Here is a 15,514-nt window from a genome sequence, read left to right as displayed (position 1 = left end):
TCCCCCGCCGTGGGAAGCCTGGGGTCTCCTCGGAGTCCTCCCATGGGCTGGGAACCCTGGGCTCTCTCGTGTTTGCCTGTTTGCCGACAGATCCTGGTTTATTTTCGGCAGGACCAACTCTTCCTCCGCGGCTCCCTGGAGCTGAATAAACGGAGACACAGGCCAGGCGCTTCCCTGCACCTGGGATGGTGCCGGGCCGGGCTGGCCTTGGGGGGCTGAGAGCCCTGTGTAGGAGGGCCTTTCTAGATCCTTCCTGCACACAGTAGGTGCTGCAGAGAGAAGGCTTGTGAGCACGCAGTGAGGAGGTGCTCCTCGCCCCTTGCTGTCAGGACGGAGCCTGGAGGACTTCCGGGAGGAACAGCATGTACCCTCTGCATGCCCACCCCCCGCCCCCCGCCCCCCCAGCTCCCGCGCTGCCCTGGAGACCCGTGGCCAGGGGCTGCCGGGTGCTTCTGGAGCCTGTGTCTCCTGCCCGCCCCCGCCATGCCCCATCTCCATGGAGAGGTCTCCGCTACCTCTGGTTGCCCTATGGAAGTTTCCCGAAGGGCCCAGCAGCAGGTCAGGGGTGGCCCAGTGTCCGCTCTGGCCGTGCAAGCTGGGAACGGGCGCCTTTCTGCCTCGGTGCTTCCGTCGAGTGGGTTGAGGGCCCGGTCCTCCCTGGGTGCTGGGCTGGGGGCAGAGCCCAGGCGCCAGGTCACGGGCTCCAGTCAGGAGGCCCGGGCTGGGGTCTGCGCGCCCTCCCCCCGCTGAGCCTGTTTTCTGCTTGGCAAGGGCAGGGCTGAGGTGGACGGCCAGCCGTGGTGAGTCTGAATGGGGGACCCGAGTTCCGCGGACCACAGAGCTGCCCCCGGTGCTCGTGCATGCCCTGCTCGGCCCCAAGCCCCCCTCCCCGGGGCCCAGCCTGGCCCGCGTCCCCTCTGCTGTGCTGTGGAAAGGTGGGGCTTGGAGAAGGGCTGCCTGCGGGGGGCCCTGAGCTGGTGCAGGCTTGGTGCACTGGAGGGGCCGGGCCAGAGGTGGTGGGTCAGTGGGCACAGGGCCCCCCGTGCCGGCTGAGAGGGCTGGGGCTTCTGGGGAATACGTGAGTCTCGTTCTGTTTGCCTTGGGACGCTCTTGGGGACTTTGAGACGGTGAGGGATGCAGTTGGCTTCCGTGTCTAAAGGTCCCTGTGGCTGGAGGGGAGGAGGGGGGTCTGCCCGGCGGGGCTGATGGCACCGGCGAGGGAGAGTCCGGAGCATCTGTTTTGATGTTGCTTTAAAGATTGGAGCTGCGCTTCTGTAGAGAAGACGGTTGTGTAAAGCTACCCCATATTCCCATCTGTGTCCATTACCAAGCGAGAAGTGTGTGTGTGTGGAGGATAAGATGGTATAAAGCGAATCCTGCTCTCCTCAGACACCCGCCGGCAGTTCGGAGCTGTCTTTCTAAGGGGAGCAGGGCCCGCGCCAGAGGATGGAGGGTGGCGAGAGACAGGGGGACCCGGCGCCACCGCGGGGCCTGGTGGAAGCGTGCTCACACGCGTGTGCTGGTGCACGCCTCCCGGGAACCGCAGCCAACGGCAGGCTCGGCCCCGTGACCGACACCGCCTGACGGAGGGTGCGTTCCCGGCTCAGGTTCCGCTCTGGGGTCAGGAGACGTGCTCTTGGGGGTGGACACCCTCCCCAGAGCCCAGCCCCGCTTCCCTCCCAGCTGGCCTGGGGGGCCTGCTCCATCGTGAGCTCACCTTGGCTGTGCCAGGCCTGCACAGACCAGGGTGGGGCCCAGGGGCCCAGGTAATGCTCTGCCCTTCCTCAGGGGGGTCCTTGGGAAGCCAAGGGCCCGGGGGAGCAGGTAAGGTGGGTGGTGGTGACCATCGGGGAGGGCACGTCTGCAGGCCATGCAGGGCTGTCTCGTGAGTGTAGGTGGGAAAGGCCACACCCCGCTGCGGGACGCCCGGGCATCTGGTGCCGCCCTCGGTGGGAGGTGACACCGCGGGGACGCCTGCCTGGATCCTCAGTGACATCCGTGCCTTCTGGAGCCGCATGGCCGGAGGGGGCGGGAGCCAAATTCAGGTCCTTTCGGCCAGAACCTCTTTCGTTTCCCTCTGCCCCCTGCACCTAGGTGGAAGATGTCTGGAAATTCTAGACTCCAGGAGAAAAGCCCTGCCTCTGGGGGCGGGGCGATGGGCTGCGGGTTCTGGGCAGGAAGGGTGACGGTCCATACCCAGAGCTCTAGGGCTGTTCAGTGCCCTCTTCTGGAAGGGGAAGCGGGCGGGCGGGGCAGGGCCCTGCCCCCGGGCGCGTGGCCCCCTTGCCGGCTCCCTGAGCTCACAGGGGAGGCCCCGAGCCTTGTGGAGCACAGCCCCTTCCCCAGATGGGCCTCTTGGCTCCTGCCTCACTTGCTGCCATCCTGGCCTCTGAGACTCCTTGAAACGCAGAGCCCAGTGCCCGCCTGGGCGTGGTGGTCCAGACTCTGCCCGTCCCACACCTGGTGTGGGCCCCCAGCACCACCAGGGAGCCTCTTGCGGCTGGGAGGGAGGGGGCTGGGCCCCGGCTCATATCATGAGCTCCAGAACCCAGACCCGCCTGTCTCTGACACCCCTCGCCCCAGCAGCCCCTCTGCCCATTTTACAGCTGGGAGAGCTGAGTCTCAGGGCAGGAGGCAGAGCTGGGAGCTGGCTGTCGATGGCTCTGGGCCCTCGACTGCAGAGGAGCAGGGGCCTGCCCCCAGCAGGCGCCGAGGCAGGAGCCCCCTGGCCGGCTGTGGGCGAGTGGCCCTCGGGGTCCAGGCTGCCCGGGCTCGCCCCCTCTCGTCCTGCCCAGGGTTCTGTGTGTGCAGGGAGGGTGCTCCAGGGTCGTGGCACAGGGCCTTCTGTTTGAGTGAAATCTTGGACCAGCACAGAGGCTGACGGCCTTGGGGGCCGCTTGGTTATCCTGAAGGTGACTCTGGCCTTTAGAAAAAAGCTGGTCGCCTGTGAGGCTGGCGTCCCGGGGAGGCTGGGGTGTGTGTCCGAGTGTGCGGCCTGCCTGTTCTTCCCGCTCCCTGCTTTCTGGAGGTTCCTGACAGCGTGAGCATGCTTCTCTGCCCTTGGGACGGGACCCTGCAGTGGCGTCTGCGCGTTGACAGAGGTGCTCAGCCACCGCCCAGGTGAGTCTTAGACCCTTCCCATCACCTTGCCCAGGCACAGATCGCCACCCGTCTCTGTAGGCTTCTTATCAGGCTCCCGCGGGAGGGTTGCAGCCCTCACGTTCCCGCAACGCCTGGAAGTGTTGGTCTTTTTTATTACAGATGCGCTGGGCAGGGGGCGGGGGCTGTGGTTTTAATTTGCCTTTTCCTAACGACCAGTGAAGGTGGACGTTTCCTCATGTGTTTACTGGCGCTCGTATTTCGTTTCTGATAAAATGTCTGTCTAAATCTTTTGCCCATTTTAATGTGTTTATTTGTCTTAACTGAGTTTCAAAATTATTCAGAATTGTTGGGAGAGTTCTTTATACATTCAGAATACAAGTCCTTTATCTGAAGTATGGTTTGCAAATGTCTTTTCCTGGCCTGTATCTTGTCTTTAATATTTTTCATGGTGTCTTTTGGAGCACACAAGTGTAATGAAGTGTTATATGTAATGAAGTTTGCTTTATCAATTTTTCTCTTTTATGAATCCTATTATCAGTGTTATACTTAAGAATCCTTTGCCTAATCCAAGGTCACAAATATTTCTTCTGTGTTTTCTCCTAGGAGTTTACATTCTAATTTTAGCTCTTGGGTTTTGGTTTATTGACCATTTTAAGTTAATGTTTGTGAATGCTGTGTCTGGCCCTTCATTCCTTTTTTGGGTACAGGGGTATCTAACTGTCCCAGCACCATCTTTAAAATAAAATATTTATTTTTAATTGGAAGATCATTGCTTTACGGGGCTGTGTTGGATTCTGTGAGCCCTCAGTGAATCAGCTGCCGGTGTCCGTGTGCCCCGAGGCTGTTACTGCGCCCTGGGGTGAGTTCCCACCAGCTGGCCGTTTACCCCTGGGGATGAGCGTTCTGTGTCCCTCCCTCCTCGCCGCCAGCCTCGCCTGCCCGCACCCCGCCGCGCCCACACGCCTGTCTCTGTGTCTGGGCCTCCACTGCTGCCCTACTCACGCTTGCAGCAGGGCCGTCTTTCTAGATCCACCACCATGTTTTGAAGGGACTGTCCTTTCTGTTAAGTTTTCCTGGGACCGTAGGGTTAAGGGTTTGCTTCTGGACTCTCAGCTCTGCCTCACTGGCCTGTGTGTCTGACCCTTTGCCGGTACCGACTGGCTTATTGCTGTAGGTTTGTGGCCCATTTGGAAAGCACGTGGTGTTAAGTCCTCCAAATGTTTTTCTTTTCAGAATATTTTCTGCTGTTGTTAGTCCTTTACATTTCTGTGCAAACTTTAAGACCACCTTGTTAATTAGAAAAGAAAAAAGTGCTTGCTGGGATTTGATGGGCTTCTGTTTAATCCGTAGATCAACTTGGAAACATTCAGTCTTCCTGTCCATGAGCATGGACTGTGCGTCTCCATGAATTAGACCTTTATTTTCTCTAAGCAGTTTTTTGGGGTCATTTTCAGTGTGCAAGTCTTGCAAATTAAATTTCTGTTGTTAAATTTATTCCTAAGTGTTTTTTGATGCTATTGTGAATGGAATTATTTTCTTAATTTCATTTTCAGATTGTTTGTTGCTGGTACGTAGGAGTAGAGCTGAGCTTTGTGTATTGATATTTTATCCTGTAACCTTGCTGAATTTAATTATTGGCTAGTTCCCCTAGACTTTTGTGGATTCCTTAGGATTTTCTGCATGTCCTCTGCAAATAAGGGGAGTCTTACATCTTCTTTTTCAAACAGGCTGTCTTTTATTAGGATTATTTTTCTTGCCTTATTGCACTGACCAGAACCTCCAGAGTCCTGCTGAGTGGTGCTGGTACTCCATGCCTGCCCTTAGGGGAAAGCACTCGGCCTCTCACCATTACGTGTGTTCGCTGTGGCTGTCCTGGACGGTCTGTGTTGGCTTGAGAAGCTCCCACGTGGTGCTGGTGTTGAGTGTTTCTGCGGAGAATGTGTGTTGGTTTGGTTATACGCGTCAACTGCAATGGTCGTTTGGCTTCTGTCCTTTTACTGGTGTGACTTCGGTTGATTTTCAGGGGTTAAACCAACCTTGCATTGCTGGGGTAGATGCCACCTGTTCAGCCCTTTTCTTTATTGCTGGATTTGGTTTGCTACCATTTGATGAAGAATTTTTGCACTGCTGTTCATGTGATGTTTGGGTCTGTTATTTCCTTATGATGTGTTTGGTTTTGGTAGCAGGGAAAATACTGGTCTCGTAGAACGAGCGAGGACGTTTTTCTTTCTCTGTTTTCCTGAGTTTGTCTAGATTCAGTATGATTTTTTAAAAACATTTGACAGAGTTTGCAATTTAAGCCACCTGGGTTTGGACTTTTTTTCTGTGGGAGTGTTTTAAATTAATCACGCATTTTTGGATAGATGATTGTAAGTTGGTCCAGGCTTTCTGTTTGTGAATGGGTTTTGTTAATTTGTGTCTCTCTGTGCGTTTGCCCACTCATCTTCTAAGCTGTGCGTTTGTTGGTGTGAAGTTGTTCACAGTATTACTTTTATTGCTTTTATATCCCTTTGATTTCTGTAGGGTTGGTAGCGATGATTTCTTTTTAATAATAACTGATTTTGGCAATTTCTGCTGTCTTTTTTTTTCTTGGTCTGTCTAGCTAAAGGTTTTGTCAATTTTGTTAATCTTTTCAAATAGATGATTTTTGCTTTGTGTTGATTTATTTTTCTATTTTTTCATCAGCCTTAGTTTGATTTATTATTTCCTCTGTTCTACTTGCTTTGACTTTTTCTAGTTTCCTAAGGTAGATCCTTCGGTTGTTGAGATTTTTCTTCTTTTTTGATGCACACTGAAAGCTGTAAATTTCCATCTAAACCCTGCTTTAGCTGCATCTCCTAGACTTTGATACGTTTTATTTTCATTTAATTAAAGACGTTATCTAATGTCCTTTGTGATTTCTTTGACTCATGACTATTTTTAAAATTGTTGTTTACTTTCCAAATATTTGAGGATTTCTCAGATTTATTTCTTTTGTTGATTTCTAATTCAATTCCACTGTGGTTGGTGAACATGCTTTCTGTGGTTATGGAGGTTTGTCTTTTGGCCTGAAAGGTTGTCCATCCTGAAGATTCACCTCGTGTGTTTGAAAAGACTGTATGCTGCTGGGTAGGATGTTCTACAAATGTCAGTTGGGTCAGGTTGGTGATGGTGTCATTCTGATTGTCTGTATCTCTGCTGATTTCTTGTGTCTAGTTTTCTCAGTTACTGAAAGTGGAATATTAGAATCTTCAACTGTGAGCGGTGAATTGTCTGTTTCTCCTTTCAATTCTGTTAATTTTTGCTCGCTGTATTTTGGCGCTCTTATGGGCATACTCGTTTATAATTGTCGTCTCTTTCTGGGGTATGGACCTGAATGTGATTACGAGGCGTGTCTCTGCCTTTGCTGTGTCTCTTGATGTCCCTTTGCCTCACGTTAACCCGCCTGTCCTGGCTCTGATGTGGTTCCTGTTTGCACGTATTTTTCTGTCTTTTTACTGTCATCATAGTTGTATATTTGAACCTAAAGAGTAAGATTATCGGACGACATATATTTGGATCTTGCTCTTTTAATCCAGTCTGACAGTTCTGCCTTTTGATTGCGCCATTTAGTCTGCTCACATGGAAAGCAGGTTTTGGTTTGACGTGGTTGCCATTTTCCGAATTGTTTTCTGCGCGTTTCCTCTTCTTCCTCCCCGTCTCTCTCTCGATGTCAGGAAACACTTTCAGTGCACTATTTTAGTTCCTTTGTTAACTTTTTAAACTTTATTTCTTTGATTGTTTTCTGAGTAGTTGCTCTGGGGGTTGCAGTATGCATCTTAATATGAATGGTTTCAGATTAACACTGACATTGTTGTGGTTGTTCAGTCATTAAGTCGTGTTTGACTCTGCGACCACATGAACTGCAGCACGCCAGGCTTCCGTGTCCTTTGCCATCTCCCATCTCCCAGAGCTTGCTCAAATCCAGGTCTATTGAGTCAGTGACGCCATCCAACCATCTCATCCTCTGTCATCTCCATCTCCTCCTGCCTTCAGTCTTTCCCAGCATCAGGGTCTTTTCCAATGAGTTAGTTCTTTGCATCAAGTGGCCGAAGTATTGGAGTTTCAGCTTCAGCATCGGTCCTTCCAATGGATATTCAGGACTGATCTCCTTTAGGATGGACTGGTTGGATCTCCTTGCAGTCCAAGGGACTCTCAAGAGTCTTCTCCAACACCACAGTTCAAAAGCATCAATTCTTCTGCGCTCAGCTTTCTTTGTAGTCCAACTCTCACATCCATACACGACTACTGGAAAAAAACCATAGCTTTGACTAGACAGACCTTTGTTGGCAAAGTGATGCCTCTGCTTTTTAATATGCTGTCTAGATTTGTTATAGCTTTTAATACAGACTTAACTATGGTAAAACACGGAAGCTTTACTCCAGTATAGCTCCATTTTCCCTCCTTGTGTGCTAAGGTTGTCATATAAAGTACATCAGTATATGCTAGTTATAACAGCAATGTAGTGTTATAATTATCGCTTTATACACTCTTATATTATTAAAAGAAGTTAAGGGAATGGAACAAAAATAATGCGCTTACACAGTCTTTATGTTCATCCACGCATTTATCGCGTCTGGCACTCCTTACCTCTTTCTGTGGATTTGACTTACCTTGGACGTGACTGCCTTTCCGCCTGAAGTTCTTCCTTTAGTAAGTTTCTTCTGAGTCGGGGCTGCTGGCACTGAATTCTCTCAGCCTTTGTCTGTGCGTGTCTTCGGTTTGCCTTCATTTCTGAAGGCTGGTTTCATGGGATGTGGACTTCTCCGTCGACATCTCCTCGTCCAGCGATCTGAGTTTGCCGCTCCTCCGCCTCTCGCCTCCGTAGTCTTGGCCGGGCCGCCCGCCGCTGGACGTGCCGTCTGTACCTTGCGTGTGACGCATCGTCTTCTCTTTCTGTCGTCTCTGTCTCTCAGCAGTTCGATTATGATGTGTCCAGGTGTAAATGTTTTGTTCTCATCCTTCTTGGGGTTTGTTGATCTTGCATCTTTTAGATTAATGTTTTTCATCAAATTTGGGGCATTTTTAGCTGTTATTTCTTGAAATATTTTCTTACCTCTTTCTCTTCTCTTCCCCTAGGATTTCTATCACATATATGTTGGTACCAACCCCTTGATGTTGTCGCCCACAGATGTCTGAGGCTCACTTATCTATTTTCCTTATCTATTTCCTAAAAAAGGATTTATTTATTTGGATGCACCAATAAATATTTATTTAAATATTAGATCTTTCTTGGTTGCAACATGTGAGATCTTTATTGCAGCATCTGGGATCTTGTTCCCTGACTGAGGATCGAACCTGGGTCCCCTGCCTTGAGAGTGCAGAGCCTCAGCGCCTGGGCCACCAGGGAAGTCCTCCTCCTCCTCCTTTTTCTCTCTGTTCTGTAGATTGGATACTTTATTTTGATCTATCTTCAGGTTCACTGATTCTTTCTTCTGCCACCTCAGATTGACTGTTGAGCCCTTCATGAGTTTTTCACTTCAGTTATTACACTTTTGAATTCCAAAATTCTGCTGAATAATTCCTCTCTCTTCATTTAGGTTCTCTGTTTTCTGAGTCCATGTCATAATATTTTCCTTTCATCTTTAAACATGATTGTCTTTTGCCCTTTTTAAACAGACTTTTGATTGCTGCTTTGAAGTCTTTGCTATTCACCGCAACATTTTGTGACATTCATGACAGTTTTTATTGACTGCTTTTTATTTGAATATGAGTTACCTTTTTGTCAGACTTTATTTTTTGGGGCTCCAAAATCACTGCAGATGGTGACTGCAGCCATGAAATTAAGAGACGCTTACTCCTTGGAAGGAAAATTATGATCAACCTAAATAGCATATTCAAAAACAGAGACATTACTTTGCCAACAAAGGTCCGTCTAGTCAAGGCTATGGTTTTTCCTGTGGTCATGTATGGATGTGAGAGTTGGACTGTGAAGAAGGCTGAGCGCCGAAGAATTGATGCTTTTGAACTGTGGTGTTGGAGAAGACTCTTGAGAATCCCTTGGACTGCAAGGAGATCCAACCAGTCCATTCTGAAGGAGATCAGCCTTGGAATTTCTTTGGAAGGAATGATGCTAAAGCTGAAACTCCAGTACTTTGGCCACCTCATGCGAAGAGTTGACTCATTGGAAAAGACTCTGCTGCTGGGAGGGATTGGGGGCAGGAGGAGAAGGGGATGACAGAGGATGAGATGGCTGGATGGCATCACTGACTCGATGGACGTGAGTCTGAGTGAACTCCGGGAGTTGGTGATGGACAGGGAGGCCTGGCGTGCTGCGATTCATGGGGTCGCGAAGAGTCGGACACGACTGAGTGACTGAACTGAACTGAACTACCTTTTCCTGCTCCTTTCCGTATCTTGTAATTTTGTGTTGGAAACGGGCATTTTAGAGAACATAGCGTAGCGCCTCTGGATTCTGATTCCCACCCCCACCCCCGTTTGCTAGATTTTTTGTTTGTTTATTGGGTAACTTGCCTGGACTAAAACTTTGAAATCCATGTCCCCCGATGTGTGATGATTGATATCTCTGCTTAGTCTGCCTTTTTTAAAAAAATGAACTCCTGGTTTCCTTTTAAATTTTGGCTTCCTAGGGATCACCTCGGTGTCTGCTTAGCTTAGTGGTCAGCCCGTGATTGGTCAGAGGTCGTGTCAGGCTTTTGCTGTCTGCTGATGGATCTGCAAGTGGGTTTGGGGGCACCTTCAAGGACCAGGCAGTTTCGAGTCAGTTCTGCCTTTTACTCTCTGCCAGACTCTTGCGTCTCCTGCGTGTGTCCACAGGCTCTCAGGAGCCCGGGGACGTGTGGATTTCTCGGGCTCGGTCTGCTCTCCCCTCGGTGTGCCACCCATCAATCGGGCTTGTGTGGGGAGTTTATCAAGCACGTCTACAGCGGTCACATTTCGTGTCTTTCTCAGCCAGGTTTCCAGCTAGTCCCCTGGTCTGTGGCTGCCCCAGCCAGGATCACAGCCTCAGCCCGGTGGCACAGCTGGCTTTCCTCTTTCACTCGCCGCTGAGGTTGCTGCTTACTGTCGACATCACTGCTGCTGAGCGTGAGTTTTGTGCCTTCTGCTCTAAATCAAATCAGCCTCTGGCGGTGAAGCTTCTGGTTTCCGTGGCCTGCGCTGTGCTGTCCTGTCAGGGTGATGTTCCAGCCGAGCTGGGAGTGGGGAGATGGGAGCAGCTCCAGGTAAGAATATCACAGATTTCCCCTGACTTATTGAGCGTTTAGTCGTTTTTCCTGGATAAATGCCTTTTGGTCAGTTTCGAGGATACTGAAATGGTTATTTCTGATTTTTTTTTTTACTATTTTTATAGTTTTGGGGAAAGGATTTGGCAGCCGTCTTCCGCCAGCGTGCTGGAAGACCCATCTCGTGGTGCCACCTTCTAAAAACACAACTTTAAAAAACAGGCAGCTCCATGAATTGTCACAAAGTGTAATCCGTTTCAGAACCAGCTAGTTCAGAGAATAAAGCGTGACTTGCATCCCGGGATGTCCTCATGTTCTCACCTGATTGTTCCCCTCTCTTTTCTCCTTAAAGGGAAACGCGTTTCTGGTTTTAATCCTATAGTTTTCCCTGTTTTTGTGCTTCATGTGAATGTGTGTCTGTGCGTGTCACTCAGTCGTGCCTGACTCTTTGCGACCCCATGGACCGTATCTCGCCCGGCTCCTCTGTCCATGGGGTTCTCCAGGCAAGAATACCGGAGTGGGTGGCCATGCGCTCCTCCGGGGGATCTTCCCGACCTGGGGACTGAACTCGGGTCTCCTGCACTGCAGGCGGGTTCCTCACCGTCTGAGCCGTGAACTCACGATGCGCGTTCTGAGCCCAGCTTCTTTCGCTCCGCACGTTCCTGTGAGCTCCGCGTGGCCGTGCTGCACACGCCGCTTGTGGTCACTAGCACGCCTTCTCCTTTGCCCTTTCCCGCTGTTGATGGACATTGGGCTTTCCAGTCTCCAGCGACTGTGGGCAGTGCCGTCAGGGACGTCCTCGCACGCTTGGGCACGTGCACCGTTTCTGTTGGACAGACACTTAGCAGTGAGTGGGGTTGTGCGTGGTGCGTGCTCAGTGTGAGTAGATGCTGCGTTTTCGGAAGTGCTTCGGGCGCTTGCACCCTGCTGAGGCCGCCCGCCCGTCAGTACCAGCTCAGTGCTGGCGGTTCCGCACCTTGTCAGCACTCGATACGCCCTTTCCATTTTACCCCTGCCAAAAGGTGAGCACCTTTTCCTGTTTATTGACCAAATATCGTTCAAAACTGTTACCCATTTCTGTCGAGATTCCTGCCTTCACCTTATACACCTGTAAGAATTCTTTATATTCTTTCCCAATCCTGAGTATATAGGTTCTAAGCATCTCCCCGCCCTGTGTCTTGACGTTTCCCTCTTCCGTTCGTGTCTTTTAATGAGAAGTTCTTCATTTTGATGTAGTAGTCCACGTTTTCCTTCAGAGTTAGTGCTTTTTGTTAGCTTGAAGCAAAATCTTTTCTTCAGGTTTCTGAAGAGGCTCCTCTAGATGCTTTATTGTTTTACATTTGAATTGAGACTTCCAGTCCATCTGGAATTAATTTTTTATTCTATGGTGTGAGGTAGGGATTCAGTTTCATTTCTTTTCATATATATTAATCCAGTTGATCTTACACCTTTTATTAAAAACACCCCTTTTCAATGCATTATTTCATCCATTTTAATGGCTTTTTTATTTTGAGATCCATTGTAGGTCCCATGCAATCATGATAAATAATTCAGAGATATCTGGGTACCTTTTATCCATTTCTCCTCAGGAGTAACATCTTGCAAAACTATATGACAGCTGGGATATCGACAGTGATACAGTCCAGACGCAGCACATTCGCATCGACACAGAAATCCTTACCGCTTTTTATAGCCACATAGCCACACTCAGCTCCCTCGCCCAGACCTCATCTCTGACCCCGGCACACACTAATCTGTCCTCCATTTGTATGATTTTGTCTTCTCAAGTAGACCGTATAAGTGGAATCATATGGTTTGTAACTTTTGGGGACTGGCTTTGTTTTCACTTAGCAAAATTTCCTGGAGGTTCTTCCGAGTTGTATTTGACGAAAGCCCGTTGTTTTTGTAGCTGAGTGATGGCATTGTGTGTTAACCGCTCCCTCCACAGGCGCCCTGTGTGTGTTAATTACGCCTGTGAGCGTGCTGGCCAGTGTGTGAGCACAGTCCCGAGGCTGGGCAGGGTCTTGTTCTCTGTTCCGTTCACATGATACATCCGGGGTCTGATGATACAAACGGACAAGGGAACCCAAGGGTCAAGGGACACTTGGGGAAGAAGACCACTTCCCAGCGTGGACCCCACAGGTGTGGGCTGCTGAGGGGTCATGCGCATGTTTCTGGGTGTTTGGTATAATTTGGGGGTTTCAGATTGTCCTGTTGCCTGGGGTCTGCAGAGGGCTCCTCTGGGCAGGTTTAGTCCACCACGGCTGGAACCTTGGGAAGCTGTGGGACCGGTGGCGAGGGCAGAACGTGTCTTGTCCCTTTATTTTTCCTCCTTTTGGCACATCCTCCAACCACGATGTCCGTTGATAGCCGGTCCTCTCAGCACGGCCGGGTGTGAAGCCTCCGCAGTCGTCTGTCTGTCGCAGATGGGGGGGGTCTGAGGTTCTTGACCAGGTTCACGTGGTCCCTGAAGCAGGGCCAGTGGTGAGGGCCTCTCTGGTCCCTTAAGCTTTTGGTTGTCTCCAGGAACCCTCGTGTGGAGACAGGAGCCCTTCTTCAAGCTGACAGGGATCAGAGCCGATGCCGGTGACAGGATGGGGACTCGTGGAGCTGTTTGAGTAGCTCGCATCCTGGAGAGGACACGGGTCGGGATTCGGGGACCGGGGCTCTAGCCCTGGCCCAGGACTGTCTGACTTACTCTTCATAAATGGATGCGTAGATGGCTGAGGTGGTGGGTCTGTAGATGGATGCGATTGTATGATGAATAAAACGGATGGAGGATAATTGGAAGGGTGAATGGATGGATGATGGATAAAGAAACTGGATGGATGATGGGATGGACGGATGGGTGGATGAATGGTGGGTGAGTAAACTGGATGGATGATGGGATGGACGGATGGATGAGTGGACGGATGTGTGAGGAATGACGGAAGGAAGGGTGGATGATGAACAGGTGAATGGGTGGCTGAAAGAGGAGTGGAGGATGGATGAATTGCTGATGGTGGGTGAATGGATGATGGGTAGATACAGCTACAGGGACTGAAGAGAGACAGTGTCAGTATGGACAGAGTTTGGAATAAATGGGAGTGTAGACGGCCCCTGGCTCAGAGACAAATTGCACCCGACTGCAGGTGGGGATACCGAGGGCCAGGGAAGTGGCTGGGGCGAGCTCACAGAGGTGGGTAGTTGCAGAGCTGAGGCTTGAGCCCCAATCTGCCTGAGTCCACTTTCAGGCCTCCTGCCAGCCCTTTCCCCCGGAGAGGCAGGGATGACCGAGGGGTCCGGCTACCTCACACAGACGCAGTGGTCCTGGCAGACGGGTCAGCTGGCGCCCTCCTGGCGTATGCAGTGGGCCCAGGGGTCTGCGGTCTCCACCCACGGCTGCCCCTTGAATGGCCCTGCAGGTCCTCAGCCATTAACCCGAGGTGGGTGAGACCTCGAGGTCGCTGTTCAGGGACTCGTGGCCCCTCCGCCAGTCTCCCCTCTGTGAGGTGGGGCAGGGTCAGGGTGCCCCGCGTGAAGGCTGCGCTGGGCTGAGGCCCCGCTGCCCAGCCTTGTCTGTGCCGCCTCAGTGCCCCTGGGGCTGGCTGCCGGAGTTGTTTTCCGTGGACCCAAGGCGGGCAGCAAGAGCCGGGGTGTTGTAGAGTCCGTGTGGGTGCCGGCCTCCCTGAGCAGCTGTCTTGCCCCGCACCCAGGCTGTCACTCGGCTACGTCTGGAGGCTGGGCCAGGGAGCCCGGGAAATGTTCAACTTTGAAAAATGGACCTTCACAGCTCATTAGGCGTCCGTCGCGTGGCCGGGTGCCTCGGGCGGCTGGGGAGGAGGAGGACACCGTGGCGTGAAATCACCGGGGTATTTAAAGGCCGCTCTGCATGCCTGACCAGTGCCTCCAGCTGCCCAGTGCAGCAGTGCCTGGCCAGCCAGACGTTCAGGTCGACTGTGTGGCTGGCGGGGTGGCGCCCAGGCTGTGTGCACCAACGTCACCCCGGCCAGACCCTCCTGGTGGCTTTTGTCTCCTGGCAGCCACTTCTGACGCGGGGCCTGTTTCTCCACCCGCCCCGTGACCAGTGGGCTGAGCGGAAGCTGGGGTGACTGGGAGGATGGTTAGGAGCCGTCGTGAGGCCTGGGGGAGGGGCTGCGGCACCATGTCCCCCAACCCCCACCCGGGTCCTGCAGCCAAACCCCGCCCCCCAGGGCTGCTCACTGGGGCCTGGACAGCTCCATCCAGCCTGCCGGCCTGCGGCTGGGCCGGCAGAGGACCCTCATGGACCCGTCAGAGGCTGCAGGGCCAGGCCGGGCTGCTCGCTTTATCCGGGCAGAGGCCCCCTCTCTGGCCTCACACCTGCTGGCCATCCTGCCCGGTGGAGGGGCTTGTTTCTCCTTGGCCTGGCCAGGAGGGCCTTGATGCCCGTGGGGGCGGACAGGGAGCCGGGATGGGTGGCCAGGAGGGGCCTGTGACATTGGCAGAGGCCAGGCTGCCACGCGATGCTCTCAGTGTGGAGACCTGCTCTCCTGCACCCTGCTGTCTGCGGGAGATGCGGGGTCATAGACGGGAGGCACTGGGCTGGACTGCAGCTGGGGGTGGTGGGGGAGAGGCAGGGCCAGGACATCCCCCCCACAACCTGCCGGACTATCCGAGGGCTCTGTGGCCTTGGGCGAGCTCCCCCTGTCTCTGGGCCTCATTTCTAGTTGGCAGCTGAGGGAAGCTTCCCGAATCCCCACCTCGAGAGCTGAATGAAAGGAGGCAGTAAAAGAAAGTGCCTGCTTCCCGCCTGACCACGTGCTGGGCCGTGGGGGTCAGGGGTCAAGGTCCAGGGGAGGCCCAGGTGGGCTGCCTGCGCCCCTGGATAGGCACATGCCATGCACAGCCTGTATCTACCCCGAATGTGGGCCGACCTCTAGGTTAGAACACACAGGTGTGTGTGCGTGCAAGCGTGCTCACACGTGTGGATGGCGTGTGCACACCTGCAGACCTGTCTGTGTGCCGGCTCCTGTGGATACCTTGGGGGTGCTCACGGCCCCACCTGAGCACGCTCCCCCCACCGGCTTGTCCCCGTGGCGCCCCCGGGCCTGGAGCGGTGTCTGGGAGACCTGGATTGGTGCCAACAGGTGGGTGCATATGGTGGGGTCCCCAGGGGCGCTGGCCCCATCAGAGCCCCGGGGTGGGGGCTCCCGGAAGATGGGGAAGTGCTTCCCTCTTCCCAGGAAACG

General features: G+C 52.6%; 1 protein-coding gene across 1 annotated transcript in view; it reads left to right on the top strand.

Moving 5' to 3' along the window:
* The window catches only part of ELFN1 (extracellular leucine rich repeat and fibronectin type III domain containing 1), a 65,896-nt gene that overhangs the window by 10,055 nt on the left and 40,327 nt on the right, over positions 1-15,514 (top strand). The window lies entirely within an intron of this gene.

Source organism: Bos taurus, chromosome 25 (genome assembly GCF_002263795.3).
Source record: "Bos taurus isolate L1 Dominette 01449 registration number 42190680 breed Hereford chromosome 25, ARS-UCD2.0, whole genome shotgun sequence".
Taxonomy (NCBI): Eukaryota; Metazoa; Chordata; class Mammalia; order Artiodactyla; family Bovidae; genus Bos; species Bos taurus.
This window is presented reverse-complemented; position numbering and strand designations above follow the sequence as displayed.